Genomic DNA, 20148 nt, shown 5'->3' with positions numbered 1-20148 from the left:
AGAAGAGAGAACGAGGAACAGTATTAAAGCCTTATTACAAAGAAAGACAGGAGACCTGATAGAGGCAGATGCCGAGATTAGAGAGGAAGCAAGATCCTTCATGAGAAGCCTCTACACGGAAGATAAAGACCCCAATGGGGATGATATAGAAACCTGGTTGCTATCAAAAAATGTACCTCAAATGTCCGAACTGGATAAAACATACCTGGAAAGTGAGATAACAGAAGGGGAAATACTAAACCAATTGAAGAGAATGAAACGGGGAAAAACTGCAGGTTCAGATGGGCTGCCCATAGAGATTTATATGGACAATAAAGATCAGCTATTACCTACACTCAGGGCACTTTTTAACCTCCTATTAATTCAAGGCTACTCTGTTCCCCCTTCTTGGGCCGCAGCCACTATAACGCTCATAGTAAAACCTAATAAAGACCCAAAGAGAATAGAGTCGTACAGACCAATTTCACTGTTAAATACAGATATGAAAATCTATTCCGGAATCTTAGCTACCAGATTATCGAAGATTATAAAATCTATAATCCACCCTGATCAAAGAGGTTTTATTCCAGGGAGACAGCTAAACGAATTAACATTCCAAGTGATAGGGGCCATAGATTATGCCAACGATAAAGACCTCCCGTTGGCCTTGGTTGCGATAGATGCGGCTAAGGCCTTTGATCAGGTCAACTGGAAGTATTTATGGGCTACAATGTCGGCATTTGGGTTCCCCCTAATTTTCATTAAGGCGGTCAAATCATTATATCATAACCCAAAGGCAAAAGTTTTAGTAAACCGAATACTATCTGATTGGTTTGACGTATCTCGAGGTACTAGACAGGGTTGCCCTTTATCCCCTCTTTTGTTTGATGTCTACATGGAGCCTTTTGTTTGCGGAATCAGAGACGACAATATAATTCAACCTTTTAGGCTTGGCAATATGTCATTAAAAACTGCCCTGTATGCAGATGACCTCCTCTTGCATACCTCTAATCACTCAGTAGCAATACCCAGGCTATTCTCTCTATCGGAAGAATTCGGAAAATTATCAGGCTATCAGAATAATAGGGAGAAAACAGAGATAATGGGCTGGAATAACAACATACACATACAGGGCGTAAAACACAAAATGCGATACTTGGGAATCTATTTAACTCAAGCGCTAAAGAACATACCATTATTTAGTTGGCAGACGGTGGTCAAAGACATTAATAAAACTTTAACAAGATGGGGGAATTTGCCACTAAATATCTATGGCTGAGTTAACCTTATTAAAATGACTATCCTTCCCAAATTGACTTTTCTATATAATTGCATCCCTTTATCATTTTCTTCAAAAGATATTAATATTCTCCAGGGTAAGATTGGATCATTTATATGGGCTTGTAAGTCATCCAGGATAGCATGGAAAAAATTGAGAAGGGGTTTAAAAATTGGAGGTTTAGCCCTTCCAGACCTACTATCATATTGTCATGCGTTTCACTTTAAAAACTTTAGGCTACTTGCGAACACGTTAGACGCATCATCACAGGGCCGCTTGTTTCAGGCTTTACTAAACGATTTACCTTATGACCACGATTACTTTTTATTCAAGTTCGGAGACCAGAAATGTTTTAGAAAAATTCGCCTTAAGATACTTCAGACTGCACTTAAAAACTGGGGGTTTATTCGGAAGGTTTTTAATATTCCTTATTATCATACACACACTCCAATCTGGGATTCCCCGGGTACGCCCCTATGTCTCCAAGATCAGCTCTCACAACCCTTGAAAATAGCTGGACTACAAAAGTGGGGAGATCTATGGGTAGATTCAGGCCTTATGGATTGGAACTCTTTAACACAACTCACAAATGGACACCTGACTAGGTTTAAATATTACCAGCTATCTGCTTGGTGGTCAAGTCAGAATCTGCAGCGGGAAAAAGATCCAGCTATTCTTGATGCAGTTTGTAGAGGGGGGAAATAGATAAAAGAAGTATTGTTTTGGTATAAGTTGATAATCAAGGATGAGGAGAACAAACTATATTCGGAGGTGATAAAATTATGGGAAAATAGAATAGCTGAACTTCCTGAAGAAGTTAGTAAAATATGGTCAGATTCCTTTTCCCTTTCCCAGAGGTTAATCAAACCAGCCAATTTAAGACGTAATCATTTATTCACAGTTTACAGAGTATATTGGACCCCGGCCAAATTGCACAAGATAACGCAAAACAACTATTACTGTCCCCGATGTAACTACAATGCAGCAGATGATATCCATATTTTTTGGGACTGTCCAGTAATTCAGGACTATTGGAGAGCGATAGTTGATTTTTTAGGCGAGGTATTGTCAACAACTATTATATGTTCACTTAGACTTGTTTTTTTCGGTTTACTGAAAGACTATAACATTAATAGTTTTGATACTCAGTTTATTTTCTATGTAGTAGTCATTGCTAGGAGAGAAATTTGCATGGAGTGGAAGTCAACAGTTCCCCCCAGATTTGCAGTATGCCTAAAATATATAATGGAAGTATGCAAGATGGACATGGTTGGACGCAACGAGAATACTGAGAATGTCTGGTCTAAACTGGTGGTCTGGTTAAACAAGTAAATGGTCCGATGATTATGCCAGAGGTTGTGTTGGCCCTGTCCTCCCCCTGGCTTAAAGCTTTCCATCATCGGCTAGGGGGAGTAGGATAAGGAAAACAACCTACCTCTGGGACATCCCTGTCTGCTATGATACTGTCTCCAGGGCGGACTCGAAAATGTCAGTATAAGAGGCAACAGCAAGACCCATCTAGAGCATACGAAATCTGGTGGCATATATGAGGACAAAAAAAAAAAAAGATCCCCAGTCCTACAAAGACCTCGCAATATAATAATTGGATTGGCCACGGAACATTAACCACAAGGGGCCTCATTTAAAAGAACGGGTGAAACCCCACTTTTTTTTGTTTATTTTTTCTCTCCATTTTTACCATCCATATCCCCTCTATTAAAGCGATACAAGGTTTTCCTCCTCTCGCTTCAAGTAGTCAAACAAGTATTTGCTATCACAGGGTGCAAGCCATGCACCAGCCCTCTGATAGCAAACACAAATTTCCCGGAAATGCACACCCCGGGACATTGTATGCCCTGCGCCTGACATGTCTCCCTCCCTAAGACCATGATGCGTTTGTTAGTATAAACGCATACTAACACTACTTACACATGTGTAGTATAGGGACCAGAATGTAGTGAAGAAGCAGAGGAAGCGCAAAATGTAAATCCTACCAGAAGTCGGATGACAGTTCCATGAGCCGACGACCCTGGCATGAGTAGAAACAGCTACACGAAGAAAACGGGTCTTCAGCACAACGCAAGCAACCTCGAAATATTAGTGAGTGCTGCCTTCTTTTTACCTTCTCCCGCTCATCACTAAATTTATGTACTGAAGAGGCAGACAGCAGTGGATCCAAAAAGTAGATTTCATTACAAGACCGGAGGCTAGATTATGCATTTACCTTTAATGCAGACCCAAGCAGCCGCATACATCACAATATAAACGTTCCAAATAGAACAAAGGCAACAGGTAAAGTTCAAGAGGCAACAATAGATAGCCTCTTTTAAATCCGGCTCCCAAGCAGATAAGTTAAACTTTATCTCTGTTCCTTATAATGTATTTATGGCTTATATTAACCGCTTAGGATGGACGAAATCTGCGGACCTCTCAGACCTAGCCAAGAAGCTCTGGATGTTTTGTCTAGAACACAAAATTGCCCTCAGAGCGGAGTACCTCCCGGGAGCAGTGAACACCTCTGCAGATTGGAACTCGAGATTCCTCATAGACTTCAGCGATTGGAAACTGAACGTTTCAGTTTTCAACACTCTGAATCAGATTTGGGGCCCACTAGAGGTAGACATTTTTGCAAGCAGACTGACCTTTCAAACCCAGAATTATTTCAGCTGGATGCCTGACACGGGTGCTCTGGCAGTCAATGCCTTCCTTCAATCATGAAAGTAAATCCAAGGTTATGCTTTTCCCCCTTTCACAATGATTCAGAGGGTCATTCAGAAGGTGAGACTGGAACAGTGTTCTCTCGTTCGGATAACCCCCTTCTGGCCTTCCCAGGCATGGTTTCTGCCAGCTCTGGAACTGACTTGCAGTATGCCCTTCTTGATTCCTTTCATAGGGAATCTACTTACAGACATAGACAGCCAGTTTCATCCTCTAATTTAGAACGGGAGATTATCCCTTCTTGCCTGGAGAGTGTCAGGGAATCTAACGAAATCTTGGGTGCTTTCGCTATCGGCTTCAACTCTCCTCAGAGAATCTTGGGCACCAGGCACACACTACAGATATAATAGAATCTGGAAACTTTATGTGCGTTGATGCTTGGAAAGGGACCTGGATCCCTTGGAGGCCCCTATTGTTGACATAAGCAACTTCCTTGTTGAACAATTTGAAAGGGAACTTAGCTACAGATCTATCAACTGTTTTAGATCTGCTATTTCTGCTGGTCACTCTCCTGTTAACAGGAGAACTGTTGGTACAAATGTCATAATTTGTAGAATTATGCAAAGTATACGTTTGAGGAGACCTTCTAAACCCAGATATGAAACTCTTTGGAATGTTAATTTGATTCTCAATCTCTTCAACAATTGGCCTTCCAATTCTCACCTTAGCAGGAAGAATCTCTCTATTAAACTAGCTACACTCCTATGCCTAGTTTCTTGTGGAAGAAGTTCCAATGTCAGGGCTCTAGATGTTACTAACCGCTCTTACAATATGTTTGGTGTCAAATTTGATATTCATAAGTGAACGAAGATAATGTCTGATTCAATATTTTATCCTCGTTTTGATCTTTGCCCAAATCTCTGCATTTTCCAATGCATGAGAGAATATGATCTTAGAATGTCTGGTCTCCGTCCTGCAGGTGTAAATCAATTGCTTATTTCTTTCATTAAACCTCATAAAGGAATTAGATTCTCCTCTATCGCTAGATGGATCAAGACCGCTATGAGTTTGGCGGGTATAGATTTAAATATATTTCAAGCTCATTCCCTTAGAGGTGAAATGGCCAGTAAATACCTTTGGTCTGGAAGTTAGTTGGACGACATCCTGAAGGCCACAGACTGGTCTAATGCCAGTATGTTTGCACGTAACTATTGAAAACCTTTTCAACACATGTCTGATGTTGTTTTAGAAAGCGACCAACATGCATAATGTAGCCTCCGGTCTTGTAATGAAATTGAGATTCTCATATTAACATGACTGGAGAATCTGGATTACGGACCTTACCTCCACATCAACGTTGGATTTTACTCCATGGATTGCTTCACCTCCTTCTTCCTCCTTCTTCCATTCAAGTTTTGAAGAATGTTTTTCAAGTTCAAAAGGATATCTCAAGTTTTACGTCTCATTTTATCTAGAACTTATCTACTGCTCATTTAAAGAGGCTCTATATTCTCTAGTCATGTTAATATGAGAATCGTAATTTATTGCAGGAAAACAAGACAGCTTAAACAGCCACCAACAGGAGCAGACAGCAAGGCAACCGTCTTCTCCAGGACCATGTACAAATTCTGCAAGGTTCCCCCCATGACAGCCCTACATTCTAACATAACATACTTAGATTCTAGTAGAATTACATACTAACATTCTACTATGACTTACATTGGAATACTAGGTATGAAAAACAAATGGTCCTTCAAGCATTAAGTTTCCATTAACGATAAACATAGACCCGCATCAGTACTATATTGTATTAAAGATGTCCAGCCGGACATTTAATTTAATGACTCAAGGTAATAAGTACTGATCAAGCACAAGGTGGTCGAGTGGGAAATAGTCCTGTATCCTTCAAGAGAAAAACAAAAGACAATCACAAATAAACATACATTTTTCAGGCAAGACAGGGAAAAGCTTTGGGACAATATGATTGATCAAGGCAAGCTTTTTAGGTCAACAGCTATTGCACTTGTTTTAGCAGATCAGTTTAACGTGCAAGTTGTTACAGAGGTCGACGACCTTTTGATCCATGGCTAGATACTTGGATCATCATCAGGACAAGGGGATTTGCAAGCCTGAGGTAGTAGGCTGCCTAGATAGGCAGCGTGAGCATAGAGGGGTAAACCAAGATTGGGTTCCAGATGGTAGGGAGAACTTGCAAAAGCGCGACCAAGGTGAAATCCGTTGGGATAACAATTTATGTTAACTATTATTTGGAGTAGGGGCGCTAGAGGGCGCATACGCGGAATGGCTGCCTGACACTGCAGCTCCCGCACCTTGGCCAGATATCCTCTGAATATCCTTGACCACAGTTGACCAGCACTGCTTCTGACCCAGCCATCTGACGCGCGGAGCTGTCCGCTATCTTCGTTCCGGAGCCCGACTTTGTCCTGCCCTTGGGAGCGGAGATCTCGCCGGGTGAAGTCTGACCAGTGAGGATCTAGGCTGCTGCTGGACGCGGCGGCCGGCTGCGGGGATCTGCGCGAGGCCGGTGCTCGCCACGCGGCTCTAGGCCCCACCTGCCCCCGGAGCCCGCGGACACTGTATGTACCCCGTCCTATCTCTGGCTCGCTGCAGGACCGGGAGATTCGCAATCTGCTTGCTGGTCCCTCGCGGAGTGCGGGCACGGGGGCTGCCCCCCCCCCCCCCCGGAGGATTGCCGGCGGGACCTCCAGTGGACTGTGCTGCCTGGCGGACCTGGGGCTTTCTACTGCCGGCCGCCGTAGGATACCGCTGCAGCCCCGTGTGTGGTGAGTGGCGCTCTTCCCTGCAGTGCTCACCTTCTGCTCTTACCCTGCGCCTGTCGTCTGCTGCGGCTGGGGCGGGCTGCGAAGCCCCGCACCCCTCCTGGCATACCTTGCTCGGGCCCCGGGGCCTGCCGACCCGCTTGTGTTTCCCTTGTTCCGTGTGGGAGCCCCTGGGCGCCTGCTGCCTCACTGCAACGCGGCCCTCCACTGCTCCTGATTGTGCTCCAGGTCGGCCCTGCTGGATACTAGTACCACCACTTTACCTTCGCCTATCCAAGCCTGGGGTCGGGCCCACCTCGCCTGAGGGCCCTTGCGTTGCAGTGGCCCTGCCTGGCTGTGTGCATTCATCGGGCCTGCCGGACACCAGTACCACCACTTTCAGTGCGGTGTATTTCCCTTTCTTTCAACGCACGTCCAGGCTGGACATCGATCCTGCCTCCCTGGAGAACATTCGCGCTGTCGCAGTCCTAGCTGCTCTCACAGCCCTGCAGTGGACAGCTGGGCCTCTGGCCTACCCCCTCCTGCTCGCCACCACTGGTGCTGCGTGTGCTGCGTTGCCCTCCTGTACCGCGGTTGGACGCTCCTGCCCGCAGTTGTCAGGAAAGGGTTTCTTCACGCATTGCTGCCTTCCTGGCTGTCTGGACCCGGCTGGAGCTGCGCCGGCGCGACCTGAACGACTGGTGGCCCCGACCTAGAGGCCCAAGATGGTTCGTCCCGAGAACTGCCAAACGAAGATCAGCTTCGACGGCACCAGGAAATCTACGAAGGCAGTTCCAGCTGAACCTAGCTCCGGTGCCGCTTCCACCTCCGCTCTTTCCTCTCCGGCCAAAGAACTTGACCTGCACCATTTATTTCAGGAAATGTGACAGGGATTTGCGACAGTGGTGGAGAAGGTGGACGGTGTCACCGCTAGACTTGATGCTCTGGCTCACAGAGTGGATAGGCATGAGGAACGACTTACAGCCACGGAGCAACGCATTTCCGATGCAGACGATGTCGCCTCCACTCATACAACACAGTTGGCTCGCATGGATAACCTCCTCAGGATTATCGCAGCGAAGAACAAGGATTTGGAAGCCCGTAGTTGACGCAATAACATCCGCGTCACGGGTATTCCGGAGTCCACCAACACGGGCAGGATGGAGCTCTACGTTGAAAAGATCCTCAAGGGATCCATAGGCGAAGATGCTTTTTCTCCACAATTCATTGTCGAGCGTGCACATCGGTCCTTGGCGCCTGTTCCTAAACCTGGCCTACCACCCCGGCCAATCATTGCCAAACTGTTGAATTACCATGACCGAGATGTGGCTCTGAGAGCTGCTCGCACTCAAAGATCCCTCCAATATGATGGTGTAACTTTTTCTATCTATCCGGATTTTACCCCTATGGTGCAGGAGGAACGGCGTAAATTTCTCCCCGTGAAGAAGAAATTACGTGAAGCGCAACTGGACTACGCCCTACTCTACCCGGCGAAACTACGGATCACGCACCAAGGGAAACAGCGTTTTTTCACTAACCCCCAAAAAGCCGAGGACTACTTAAAATCACTCCGTAGGGCCAGGAGTGGTGATCGTGCTGCTGCTGATGACTTGGGGGATGGCGATCCTTCTGCTGCGGGGAACGACAACTGACCATGAACATTTCTCTGAACTACATTTCCGCCCACCTAGTGCGGGCCTGCTACCTCTTCATCCTGTTTGATCCGAGGTGGCTGCCTCCTGGATGGGACTTGGCGATGTCTGGACACTTCTGTGGTAATGTATACCAGGATCCGCTTGCCTAGCCCTGGCCTCCACCGAGGGCGGTACAGTTTTTGGAGGCCAATGGCGGGTACAGCGGTTGTGCGCCCTCGATGTTGTTACCCCATCGGGTGTACCCCATACCGACTGTTGATATGTTGGACTTTGCTGTTGGGGGTGGGGGAGGGGGAGGGGGACTGGGGAGGGGACTGGATGGCTGCAGACAAGTTCGGGGTGCTGCGGTGGGTGTGGGGGGGTCTGTTGGAATGGGGGAGGTCTGCACACCGAGTATCGTTTTGGATTATGTAATTTACTGCTATATACATAGATTTGAGCCCTTTGAGAGTGCCTGCATTGCTATGCGGGAGACATGATATTATCGTGCACCATTTTACATGGCGGTCTTGGAGCCTCTAACACAGCTACACTGTATGTCATGGAATGTCCGTGGGCTCAACAATGCCAGGAAATGTCGTGATGTTCTTGCTTACCTTACCAGGCATAATGTGCATGTTGCCATGCTCCAAGAAACTCACCTGCCGCCACGAGGGCGGACCACCTTTGCAGGCAAATGGGCTTCTACCCGCACTTTCTCATCCTACTCTACATATGCTAGGGGGTGGTCATTCTACTCAGGAACACTGTCCCGTTTCATAAATGCGGGGATCTGATAGATGGGGGAGGTCGTTACGCTTTGCTCTGGGGGAGAATGGGTTACGACACTGTTACCTTTGCCAATTGCTACGCCCCTAATGTGGACACTCCTTCCTTCTTCACCACACTTTGGGGTAAAATCCTTGATGTAGGCTCCCGCCATATCATCTGGGGAGGGGACTTCAACCTTGCGTTGGTGCCCAGGGTGGATAGGGCTGATGGGGCTGCCCAATATAAACCTAAAGCGCGAGAGGCCCTTGAGGGCATTATGGCTGAGGGGGCCTTGGTGGACGTATGGCGGTCCCTGCACCCGATCAGACAGGAGGGTACCCACTTTACTCCACAGACTGGCACCTGGGCATGACTGGATTATTTCCTTGTTACCCCCGGCATGACATCTGGAGTCTTGTCGGCCTCACACTTACCGAGGACATACTCTGACCATAGCCCAGTCCTGATGCATACTAGACTCTCGGGGTGGGACTGTCCTAGACCCCCTTGGCACTTGCAACCGGCGGCTCTGTTAGATGCCCTTTTCCGATCCGAGCTGGGGGAGGAAATTGCGGACTTCTTTCCGAGGAACAAGGGGTCGGTCGACTCGGTGGAGCACATCTGGGAGGCCTTCAAGGTCACTGTCAGAGGATTCTGTATAGCTAAAAGTTTTGGGGTCCTCCGGGACATACAGGCCACTATCCGTAAACTGCACGGGGAACTGCGAGCATTGGAGAACCGTATGGTCGAGGGGGATAATCCCGCCTTACATGCTGAGTTCAGGGCCACACTAACCAAATACGAGGAGGAGGCGGACAGGGAGGCGAAATTCAAGGGGAAACACTGGCAGGCTCGGAGATTTTGTGAGGGGGACCGCCCAGGTAAAGCATTAGCAGTCCTGACTCGGGTTCCCCGTGATCGTAACGCAATACTGGAACTCACTGACGCCCAGGGTCGCAAGATCAGAGACTCGGAGGCACTTCTCTCCACTTTCACTTCACATTATCACGATTTGTACACCACTACTGCTACAGCAGAGATGCCTTACACTGATTATCTGAGTGCTGTGGCGCTTTGTTGGCTCAGCGACGGCGACAGGGCCTTCTTGGCGGCCCCGTTTGAACTAGACGAAATTCGTGAAGCCATCATATCCCTTAAAAATGGCAAGGCGCCCGGACTAGATGGTTTGCCGGCCGAATTCTATAAAACATATATTGATATAATGGCCCCAGTCCTTCGTGAGGTATATGAGGAATCACTTGCTGATGGCATTCTTCCAGGGTCCAAGTGGTCATCACCTCCCTCCTTAAACCTGGTAAAGACCCCTGCTCATGTGGCTCTTATCGTCCCCTTTCCCTCCTGAATTGCGATGTGAAGATATTAGCTAAGGTCCTAGCTACAAGGTTGTCCTTGCTCATGACTAGGATTGTCTTGCTGGATCAGTCGGGGTTTGTTCCCGGTTGTTCCACTTCTCATAACCTGCGCACTTTATTTTTGCTTCTCCGCACAGTTCATCCTGATCTTCCAGTTGCTGCAGTATTTTTGGACGCTTCTAAAGCCTTCGATTCGGTCGAATGGCCCTACTTGTTTTCGGTACTGTCGAGTATGGGCTTCCCCAAGCTGTTCCTCTCCTGGATACAGCTCCTTTACACACGACCGACGGCGAGAGTCCTTATCAACGGCAACCTTTCTCACCCGATTGACGTTACGAGGGGCACGCGCCAGGGCTGTCCTCTATCCCCCCTCCTTTTTGCGATCGCAGTTGAGCCTCTTGCTTGTCGGCTCCGTCAGCTGCATCGGGAAAGCGCCGTGCAGTGTCTGCAGCGCCAGATAGATGTCTCTCTCTATGCGGACGACATCACCCTTTATGTTAAATATCCTCATCTTCATCTCAACCCTTTATTGAGGGAGTTTGTAGCTTTTGGGGGCATGTCAGGGATACATATAAATTGGTCTAAGTCCCAGCTCTTTCCCCTCACGCAATCCGTGATTGACTTTCCCCTCAACTACCCTCTCGAATGGTGCCGTTCGGACCTTCGCTACCTGGGCATACAGATCTCGCGGGATCGGGAGGAGACCCTTCGCTCCAATTACGGTGTAGCGATCACGTCCCTTACTGCCACGGTTGACCGCTGGATCACGTTGCCACTCTCCATGGCTGGTAGGGCGTCCCTCATCAAGATGGTAGTGTTGCCCCGTTTCCTGTACCTATTCCTCAATATCCCGTACTATCCGGGCGCTTTCTTTTTCAAGACCCTGAGATCGGAGCTCTGTCGCCTGTTCTGGGGTGGTAAGACCCCGCGGCTGAAGTGGTCCACACTGATATTGCCCTACGAGGCTGGAGGATTCGATGTCCCCGACCTTGAAGCCTACTACCTTTGCGCGCAGGCCCACTTTGCTTTTCATTGGAGGGCTCCCACGCCCTTTATGCCGCAACTAGCGGTGGAGGACTGGATCGTACATCCCACGCCCCTTAATGGTCTACTTCATTGTCCGGAGTCGATGATCCAGACTCCGCACACATCGGTTTCCTGCACCCTGGACGCTTGGCGCCGTCTGGCCAGGAGACTCTCCTGCGCTTTCCCATACTCTCCCCTTCTCCCCTTGTCCTTTCATCCCTCCCTCGAGCTTCTGCAGGAACGTGGTTTCCGGCTGCTCTGCGGTCGATTGCGTATTGTCAACTGGGGTGATCTTTTTGCGAATAGAGTATTCAAGTCGATGGACGTCTTCTTCACCACTCATGTCCTCTCCCCACTCGATGTCTTTTATTACCTTCGCCTCCGGCAGGGGATGAAGGATATCCTTCCAGACTATCCCCATGAGCCAGAGCCCCTTTCTCCACTACATTTTCTACTTAGTTTGCAGGATGGGGCACACTTGGTCTCCCGCCTCTACCGCCGACTCCGGTCGGACATTGACCCTTTTGAGGCAGGTGCTCGAGCGGCCTGGAATGCAGACTTACCGGCCGCTCTCACAGATGAGCAGTGGCGGTACTGCTGCTCACTCACTGCCAGGATATCGGCTAGCAGCAGGCTCAAGATGATCCACTACAAGTTCTTGCAACGGCTATATTATACTCCGGTCAAAAAATTCAGGTTCCATCTTGCTGATACTGACGAATGCGAGCGTTGTCATGCTGCTCATGCCGGCTTCCTGCACCTCGCTTGGGAGTGCCCGGCCGTGCGGGCATACTGGCAACAAGTGGTGGAGGCTCTCACTGAGATGACCAAGATTACCGTGGGAGCGGAACCGCTTATCGCTCTGCTGGGGCATACGTCGCACTTTCCGTCCTCTGGTAGGAAATTCATAGACACCGCTCTGCTCTTAGCTAAACGACGTGTGGCATGTCGTTGGGGCTGTGGCAGGGCACCAAAGTTCAAGGACTGGATCTCGGATATGACCTATTGCCAAGTTCAACACGTCACTTATTCCGAACTTCTACCGCTCTCGACTAGGCCCAAAGACATTTGGAAGGCCACTAGTCTCCTACTTGCTGCATCTGGATGACGATGGTACGTCTTCGACTTGACGACTGGGGGGGTGCCTGGCTGACCTAGACACCCGGGTGCTCAGAGACAAGTGTCCCCAATGCTTTCTGTCCTGCTTCTCCGGCCAATAGGGTGTCTCCCTCCTGACGCATCGCGTGTGCCGATGCGACACCTAGTGTACATGGCTGTTCCTTTCCACGCCCCAATATGCATCACACTCCCGCCCCTTCCACACGCCCACTACTACATTAGGACGTGATACATAGTCCTGGACTTAGTGCTGACTATGCCCAATGGTTGCCATGATCGCCACCACTGATCCGAATTGTGCTCTGTGCTTGATATTCTCTGAATACTTATATGGACTCGTTCTCTTTTCCTTTTCCTTTCAACTCGAATGTGCAAGGCCTCTCAATGTTCCCTTTTTCTTTGCCTTTTCCTTTTTCTTTTTCTGTTTACTTGTTTTGGGTTGATAAGAGTTGGGGAGAAAACACTGAAAAAACTGTTCTACTGAATCCTGAAGTGTACATGCCTCTCCGCCCTCCCATCCCCTTCCCTTCACCCATCCTCCTTCCTCTTCTTCCCTCTCTCTCCCCCCTATCATTCCCACCCTTTTTTACCCTTCTCCTCTCCCGCCAAACGCCCTAACCCCATCACATCCCAACTCGGTTTATCGCCACCGGGCCTCCGGGATGCCGGTACCCAGGCTGTGTCTCTCAATGTTGGAGCTTAACCTGTGTCACTATTGTCCTTTTGCTGCCAGCCTCCGGGTTATGGGCATACACAGCAGTGCAATTTTCTAACTATGCAATAAAGCAGTTTTGAACACCAAAAAAAAACAAAAAACTATTATTTGGAGTAGGCAGCGGCAGAGTCGCCGGGATCCGTATCCCGGCAACTCTCCCTGCGATCGTCATACAACACTGGCTTGAAGTGTGATCGGCACTCAGCAAGCGCCCTGTCTAATCGGACGCCAACCGACCATCCCCGCATGGGGGGTGCCTACTCCTAACAATAGTTAGACCGGTAACAGCGATAACTACCTACTGGCGACCACCAGTAGGTAATAGAGAACAACTTAGAATACTTCCTTGATTCTTTTAGCTTTCAAAACTTCTCTTCAGTACTGTCTTTCTCACTTTCCATATAAACAATTTTATTAATATTCAAGTACACATAGAAGTCAGAAATGCAACGTATTCTATCAACACACTCTAAAACATTCTACAACACTTGGAGCTTAAAAGTTCATCCAGTTTTTTAAACCTAACAATATTTTTTTGCAACATTTTCTCGAGCATTTAACGGCACGTGCAGGTTAAAAGTTCATGATTGTTTTAAATTCGAACAGTGCCTTCCAAATGCAAGTAGCAGGTGTGGTTGAGTTGAGCAAATTTTATCCTATAATATGTACTCCACGTGCAAATTACTTATTCTTAACCAATCACAAAGATGCTTTTCCACAAAATGAATGTGCACCCTAATTTAAAAAAACAATGCTTTTCATCTCCCAATCAGGTACCGTTTTGGATACGAAAATAAACTACTTCCCCCATCTTTAAACATATCTCTTATTCTACGAAGGAACTACATGAGCTACAGACATCTTTCCATACCTTCCGGCCATACCTTCAAAATGCTAGTGTGGATCATAGGACATAGCTATGTTTTCTAGTGCAAGAGGTATGCAGAACAGAGACGTATTGACTTAGACCTAGGTTTACAAAATGCGGATATTAAATGGTTTGGACAGAGAGGATTGAAGTGGCACCAATTGCAGCCTTTGATTAAAACCTGTTTGCATCTCCAACACCCTGACCTCATGATTGTGCACTGTGGTGGAAACGACCTAGGCACATTGACTGGGTTAGGTTTGGAAATGCTTATGAAGGACACCTGTGGACAATTGATGTTACTTTTGCCTCAAACTGTCTTTGTATATTCCAATATATGCCAAAGACAAAAGTGGAAATGGTCCAAACAATTTTGTCCTCAGATTGAAAAATCTCGGAAAATAAATCAACAAAGCTGTCTCTGCATACCTCAGAGACAACAAAATGGGGTCCATATACAACAACAATATACATTTTGACATGGCGGATATGTACAGGAGTGATGGAGTACACTTCACAGATCAGGGAAACCACGCTTTCCTGAATAACTTGAAGCTGTGCATCGCAACTTATATGTAGCTCCACCTAATGAACACAAGGTTTCTTTTTAGAGCCACCCTATAACTGACTACTTACACTCGCTATTTTAGGGCCAGAAAACGGCAACTCCTGGACCCTCGACAAAATGTATTCCCCACACAGCTGTGGTGCAGCGGCCAGACCATCTCACTTTGCAGCACAGAGCTCTCGCTTTGAACCCCGGTTCTACTCACCCCTAAGGATCAGTAGTTGGCACTTTACAAATACCGTATTGATTTACCTTCGCACTCCCTATACAACACCACCTAAGCACCATATACAAGTTGATCACGTGTGGCACAGCGCCCAGAGCACATGACTTCACAGAATACCACACACAGTTTTGGCTCACGGTTTCATCCCGACTCCAGCAGCAGTTCAATTTAACACAATGACACTCAAGGCAATACCTCACTTAATTTTCGTAGCCTGCACTTTCAGACCAGTAGGGTTTAGTAGTTCAGCGATTTTACCCCGAGTCCGTCAGCATCTCAGCTTACATCCCCAGCGTCATCATACCCGTAGAAGTGAGTAGTTAGCACGTCATAAATACCGAATTGATTTGATACATGCAAATTTACCTTCGCACTCCCTCTAAAATGCCCCATACACAAACTACAATGCTCGAAACAAAAGTTCGTCCAAGTAGCTATAACTACATGCTCACACTACTTGGACAGGTATGGCACAGCGACCAGAGCACATGACTTCACAGCATATGACACACAGTTTGGGCTCACGCTTTAATCTCTGAGTCTGGCAGTAGCTCAGTTTAGCAGCATGAGACTCTAGACAGTACCTCACATATTTTCCGTACCCCAGGACTTTCAGGCCAGTAAGGGTCAGTAGTTCATCCTAGTAGTTATAAACACATGCTGACGCTACTTCCACAACTGTAGTGCAGCGGCCAAGGCACAAGACTTCACAGCATAAGACACACACTTTGGGCTCATGCTTTAATCACCGAGTCCCGCACCACCAGACCTTAGAAGCATTACACTCTATACAATACCTCACTTAATTTCCGTAGTCCAGCACTTTCACACGGTAGGGGTGAATACTTCTCTTTGCACCCCCTCTATACCACACCCTAAACACCCCACAGAGGCTACAGTGCTCTAACCCTTCTCTTTCCCACTTTTTTCACCCTTTTTTCCCCTTACTCGCTTCAACAGAATCACAAAATGGCGACCAACACTTCCTAGTTGCAACCGTTCGCACCGCTCACAGCCAATTAGCAGCAAGCTTGTGCTCATAACGCCTCAGCTAATCATATGGCAGAATTCCCAAATATCGATATCAGTAAATTTCGATATTTCTCAAAAACTACTGAATGGATTTACACCAAATAAACAGAAGCGTGCTTTCAAGACCAAGACCCTTCTCCCTGCAAAATTTTGGGTACTTCCGTTCACCCATTCGACCTATAGCCTTGTCTAAATTTTCCTATGGAAATTAACATTGGAAAAACACGTTTTGGGACCCCCCTTTTTTCTTGCCCCCCCCTTGACGAATCACCCCCAAACTTTCAACGTAGGAGCTGATCTCAAAAAGTATTAGTTTTGAAAATTTCCAGAAGATTCGGCAATCGGCTCTAAAGTTATTGGGAATAGAATGTTGCCATTTTCCAATGGTAACTAGGTCCTAACTATAACTACCTACTGGCAGTCTATATATGTATATATATATATCACTCAGGAAGTCAGCCTTACAGCGTGAAGAAGGACGACAGCAGACCCAGAACTTTCAGGTGCAAATTTTATTTAGTGCAAAAAGCGCCCCCGCACCATAGCCATGACGCGTTTCGGGTCTTCCTCGACCCTTGATCACTTGACGATATATCATCCACAGTTTTGCTTCAAAGCAATAGGCGCACTTGGGACATTTTGCAGCAAAGGAAGTTTATTTTCCAGTTACACGCTACGCGTTTCGACAATCCTCCGTCTTGATCACACAATATATATATATAGAGATAGATAGATAGATAGATAGATAGATAGATAGATAGATAGATAGATAGATAGATAGATAGATAGATAGATAGATAGATAGATAGATAGATAGATAGATAGATAGATAGATAGATATAAGACCTCCATCATATGTGACCATTTTCCAAAAATGTTCGCCCCAGATTGTCTGCACTAATCCATCATTTTCTTCAAACGCTTGTGAAGCTTACCCCCAGAGATCAGCTATTGGGCACCTACACATGCCGCCTGCCTCTTCTCTGTGTAAGGGTTCCTCCTCGCTTGTGATCACTGTACCACATCTCTGATCCACCTGTCATATACAGGTCCTCCTGCAGCTTTCCAGTACATAAAAGACAATCTTTTAGCTAAAATCAATGCCAAGTCCATAAATCTGTTACAAACCTTTTTCGGTTTAGGTCTCTAGAAGCCTCCAAGTAGACACACATTTTGAATACACTCCACCTCCCCATCGAGAACTCTGCTCAGCTGTTGAGTTACATGGGCTCAATAGACCCCAATCTGCTAACACAGCCACAACATACCTTCTGGGGGTAAGCTATGTTCCTAACCCAAGCTCTCTCTTCAATTTTGTACCCAAATGCTGCCTCCTGCCTTGCTATAATGCAATCTAAGCCTCTGTGCACAATCTTATTTAATGCCCTGTAAAATCAAGTTACCAAGTGGCATCCAGGTCCCATCTTCATTAATAACAGCAAAACCTCATTTCATTGGTGTTCCTCCATGCCTACTCCACAGTGGCTCAAAAGTCCCAGTTAAAACTCCATTCGTACAAAAATGTTCTGATGGTAGTCCATATTGTTCAATAAGGGTTTCTTGCAGCATAATAACCCCAGCTGAAAAACACTCACTGACTGTCAGAATCCCAGCTTCCATCCAGTAAGAGAGCTGCAGTGCAGCACAGAACTTAGGAGAGGCACCATCTGGAAGACCGATTAATGGCACTGTATGAGCAAATGGGGAACATTTCAATGTCTTTCTAAGGCATCCCTTCCAGCATTTTAACTTCATAACCAATAGCAGCCTATGTTTGCCTATTTTCCTTCTATCCTGTAACATCAATGCAGCTAAGGTTAGCTTCTTTCTCCATTTGGCTAATTTCCTCTGTGTTGAACAATTGCCGCTTTTCTTCCAGATAGTATAACTCGTAATCCAGTATGCCCAGACCAACCTCAAAAACTGGTCTTTTAAGTGTTTCAAGTGCAATAGATTGATGACCACCACTCCATATCAGTGCTCCAATCAAGGAATCCAGCTGCTTAAACCAGGAGGCCATGACCAGCACAGGTAAGTTAGTGAAAATGTATAATAGTTGAGGTAAAACAACCATCTTGGTGAAGGCTATCCATGCCATGATCGGCAGCTATAGAGACGCATACAGGATACACTTCCCCTAATAGATCTCAATGCAACACCCAGATTTCCCTCTCTTAGATTCAAAGTCATTATTTGCATACACCGCCAAGTATTTAAAAGTAGGGGGCCCACCTAATCCCCTTTTTGATGGTTTCCAAACTCTACCTGGGAAACACACATTTCAGATTTAAGAATCTTAAGTCCTGACAGGGTCCCAAAGTCAAACATAAATTTCAGCATGTGTGGAAGTTCTGCCACCCCATCCTTAACATATAGCAGTAGGTCACCTGCATGTAAAGATAGGATTTTCACCTGTCCCTCCAATGGGATACACTTTACATGACCCTCTAACCTACACACTGCCAATGTTTCAGTAGCAAGTATGAAAATGAGTCGAGAGTCAGGACACCCCCGTTGCATGTAAGCATGGGCGAATTTTGCGAATCTCGCGTTCGCGAATTTTGCGGATTTGCGAACTCGCAATCCGCAAAATCCGCGAATTCTCGCGAATTTGCGGATTTTTTTTTTGTGTGTTCACGCGGGTTTCTGCCAGTTCGCGAGGGTTTTGTACAATTTCGCAAACGCGAACTTACCTGACGGGTCGCAAGTTTTGCGAACTTGTTGTTTCTACGTGTCCAGCCTGTTTGGGACACTCTTCTTCATCACTGCCACTCTCTGTCACCACTGCCACTCTCTGACTACTCATGCCACCCTCTGGCCCACCCATGCCACCCTCTGTTTCATCACAGCACCCTCTGGTGTACATTATTGTGGCAAAGCAAAGGACACCTTCCCTGCCTCAAGTGACCTGAATTAATTTGGGGCTGATTAATGTGTCACAGAATATTTTTTTAGCTGGCACCTGCTTCCTTAGTGCTTCCTGATTAGTGATCTTTTGCACTTGCTAAGTGCTTTCATTGTTGCAAAATTAGTTACAACACCTGCCCTGCCCCAACTGACAATAATGAATTAGGGGCTGATTAATGGATTTGAACTTCCAGCCTGGCTCCTGCTTGTCTCCCTTAGCTGTAATTCAGGACCTTTGTGGCATATGTGTAACTATTCTGAGGTTCAGAGCGGGGTCACATAATAGTTGCAACTGGCAACTGAACTCTGGAGGGGCCCCTCAGGAAGCACTACAGGAAATGGCTACTAATGATGAGCCTGAACTTTTGAACCTGGTAAGTAGTTTCAGTTTTGCTAAGATCGTATTTCTGCAATTTAGCGCTTATTCGCGGGGCGCGAAGTTGTACTGGGAAGCCGCGAACTCACGCGAACAGTGCGAGCAAGCCATAAAATCTGCTGCTCGCGGATTTGCGGATTTTGCGGGAGATTCGCGAATCTCGCGGATTGCGAATTTACCGAAAATCCGCAAAATCCGCGAGCGAAACGGATTTTCCGCCCATGCTTAGTTGCATGTCCCAATACATTCAGTATTCCTGGCAAATACAGTGGCTGGTCTTAAACCCAGCTGTTATGTTGGTGTATAAAAGGAGTATCCATCAAATTCATCCCCTTGGCAGCCCATCCTCAACATAACCGCTTCCAGATGCCACTGTTCAGTGTTGTAAGCCTTTTCTAAAATGACAGAGACCACTATTGCCATGGGGTATGTTTCAATATCTGTGTCCAGCAACACCTTATAGAATCTTTGGAAGTTAAATGATATGCTATTTGTAGGGGCATACCTATTTTGATCTGCTTGGATCAGGGTGGTAAGATATAATCTGTTGGCCAATACCTTATTTAGGATACATAATGAGCAGGGAGAGTGGCCTAAAGGAGGATGCACTTACTCCTAAAGTCTTAATCCTCAGTAGGGGAAATACCAAGAACTCCCTTCTTGTCATGGAGGGCCCTTTCTCTTCCAGTGACCTAGAATAAAGAGCAACCAATTTTAGATTCAGTAGAGTTAGTTAGGTTTGATAAAACTCTGCAGGAACATCAGATCCTGGCATTTTCCCTATTGCTAAGTCTTTGTTAGCCCCTGTATTTCATTAGCTGCATGAGGGCTTCCAAA

Source organism: Lissotriton vulgaris, chromosome 8 (genome assembly GCF_964263255.1).
Source record: "Lissotriton vulgaris chromosome 8, aLisVul1.2, whole genome shotgun sequence".
NCBI lineage: Eukaryota > Metazoa > Chordata > Amphibia > Caudata > Salamandridae > Lissotriton > Lissotriton vulgaris.
The sequence above is the reverse complement of the archived record's forward strand: the minus strand, read 5'-3'. Positions refer to the sequence as shown.